Source organism: Sycon ciliatum, chromosome 1, assembly GCF_964019385.1.
Source record: "Sycon ciliatum chromosome 1, ocSycCili1.1, whole genome shotgun sequence".
In the NCBI taxonomy this organism is placed as follows: domain Eukaryota; kingdom Metazoa; phylum Porifera; class Calcarea; order Leucosolenida; family Sycettidae; genus Sycon; species Sycon ciliatum.
The window spans coordinates 16,102,667-16,105,862 of NC_088643.1; positions in this window are offsets into that span (position 1 = coordinate 16,102,667).

The following is a 3,196-nucleotide window of genomic DNA, read 5'->3' on the forward strand; positions in this document are numbered from 1 at the left end:
AATGCTCTCACCCGAAAGAGCAACGTCGATATCGTGATGCACGCCAGAAAATCACTGCTTTTCGCGGGTGGTCGAGCATGGATGAAAAAGGACAAAGACGAGATTTTTGATGTTACCATGGGATCGCATGATGGGGCGGAAGCCTGCGAGTTGGTTGGCGCTTTCATCCTCAGTAAGCTAGTGCCGATCTTCGGGAAAGAAAACGTGGGTCTCTACAGGGATGATGGCTTGGCCATACTCCGAAACGCTAATGGCCACCGCGCGGACCGGGTCCGTAAGGATGTTATTGAGGCATTTAGGAAGCTTGGCCTGAGAATAACAATAGATACCAACATGAAAGCCGTGAACTTCCTCGACATTACCATGAACATCGCAACCGGCATCTACAAGCCCTACAGGAAGCCTAACGACACGCCACTATATGTCAACACAAAGTCCAACCACCCGCCTAGCGTGATCGAGAGCATACCTGTTGGCGTCAACAAGCGGCTCGTATCAATCTCATGCACCAAGGAGGTCTTCGAGCAAGCGCGGCCGCTTTATGCCGATGCCCTAAGCGCAAGCGGTCACGCAAGTGAACTGTCGTTCCCTGATGAAGACCAACCGGCACCGGCAGCGGGCAGTCATCCCAAGAAGAGAAATCGTGATCGCAGGGTTATCTGGTTCAACCCGCCATATAGTGCGAGTGTGGCCACAGGCATCGGTGCACGGTTCCTAAGCCTCATCCAAAAGCATTTCCCTAAGGTAGGGATCTCAGCGCGTGAACTGCGCAGCCAGTCTGCGCAGGTGAGATTTTCGATCCCAAACGCGTCCAGTGCAGAAATCGTGGAAAAGAACATTTTTTTCGAAATAAATCAAGTTGAAGAAGACAGTAGAAATGGCTGAATATTGCGTCCAGGAAAGCACGTTCTACGCTCATCTCCAAGCTACCTATCTCCCAGACACTCTCTCAGAGGAACTATGGAGGGTCAAAGAGCTCAATCTTTCACTCTTGGACGCAGCGTGAACACCTCTTCTACTGAGCGCGATGTCTTCTCTCCGAGTGATAATGGCGGCGATGTTCGCGATGGCTGATGCACTGAAAATCGAAGTCAGGAAAATCTAACCGGAGAAAACGTCTGAATTTTTGACTGAATCCTCTCTGAAGTGGGTTCTTGCCGCATGGAAAATTATAGGAAAATCGACCGGGGCAATATCGCCTTGGCCACGCTGTCCTTCGGCGGGAATTACAAAGTATGTTCGAACGACGATGAAGATGACGATTCCGCTAGTGTCCACCGCGTCCCCTAGTGTCGAAAATCGACCGTCGCCATTTTTCTGCTGTGTCCGCGAGCTGCACTCAAAACTCGATGACGCAATGTATGCGCAAACACCCTGCGCACTGCACGCGCTGAGATCCCTACCTAAGGGCAGCAAGATGCACAAATTATTCAACAGGAACACTGTGAAGATCGCATATAGCTGCATGCCGAATATGGCCCGACTCATTAAGGCCCACAACAAGAGAGTGTTGCACCCACCAACACCGGACAAGGACTGCAACTGCAGGATCAAGAACTCGTGTCCACTCGAAGGAAATTGCCAGGCGGACAACGTTATCTACCAGGCCATAGTGTCGGACGACACTCGTAACGCCAAGGTCTATACCGGCATGTCTGCGCCGCCTTTCAAAGCTCGCTACTCCAACCATTTGACTACGCTCAGGCATGACCGCTATGAGAATTCCACCGAGTTGTCAAAGCATGTTTGGTCGATGAAGCGGGACAACAGACAGTACGTCATTGACTGGAAGATCCGCGACAGGGCCACCTCGTTCGATAACACGTCCAAGAGATGTGGCCTCTGCACTACCGAGAAGTATCACATCCTCGAAACCGACGCCCGCACTAGGCTGAACAAGCGAAATGAGATTGTGTCAAAATGCAGGCACGAAAGCAAGTATGTCCTATCAAATTTTGTGCCCATCACATAAGGACAGTGATTATTCTATGGCCTTGGTAGCGCCTCTATATCTGTTACCTGGCATGGCACCACTCTGCGCTATCACCTTTCCCTAGGCACTCTGTGCAATGCATCATGAAAAATGGGCTGGTCACACCCCGCAATATCATCACCCTCATCTAGCACCTAGGCACTCTGTACAATGCATCATGAAAAATGGACTTGTCACATCCGGGGCCCGACATAATGATAATATTCACACTCCATAATGACGGAGTTCACACCTTCTGAGTATATAACCAGTGTATCATACTTTGTTTGATCAGCCATCTGATGATCCGTTGCTTGAACGGTGAAACACTGTGTAATGGAATTTGATCTCTGACGGCTTTTCCGCTTGTGTGTGATGAAGCTCTGCCTCGCTTGCATTGAGCACTCTCCGCAGTTTGAGACCATTCCCTTGTGTCAATAAGGAATACCAAATTCACAAGTAAACGCTGAACGTTTGGGAGATGTCCTAAAGTGTCTACTAAAGTATTATTCCAAATCGACAAGAAGCGCTATTGTATAGTCCTTCAATAGCCGGTGTATACAACAGCCTCATCGGGAATCTGCCCTTGTTTTTCGGATGCCATTTTATACTCCCTCTCAAAAGGCGCCTGATTATGCCAAACAATATGCCTTCAAATATGCCTTCATTAGCAGGTGTGTATAACAGCCCCATTGGGCATCTGGCCTTGTTTTTCGGATGCCATTTTATGCTCCTTCTCAAAAAGGACCTGATTATGCCAAAAATTATGCCGGCATAATCCGCTTACACCTAATGCCGACCAACGCTGCTAATTCCGCCAGGCCGGGCCGGGATATGGGTCGGGGATGGAAACATTTGGAGGCACCGTCGGTGGTACTTGACTCTTGGCGCATTGACCAGGAATATCTCTGCACACCTGTAGCAAACAGTAGAGTGGAGAGGTACAGCAACACCTATGTCAGTGGTTGTTCAATCAGTACATGGGGTATAACAATTACTACGCCCGTATATTCTCTACATGCTGGGTATAGGTATAGATTATTTTTGTATTGTATTATATTTAAGGATTTCCCAAAGGCTTTGGGCCTGTCGAGGGGATCTCCTGCAAGAAGGATGAAATGACATTATGTAGAGGGAGCAGTTAATCGAGGACAGGCTAAGGAAATAGATCGAGGCATACAAAATCTGGTAATTAAGGAGTTGGGATACCGTCAGTGTAATGAA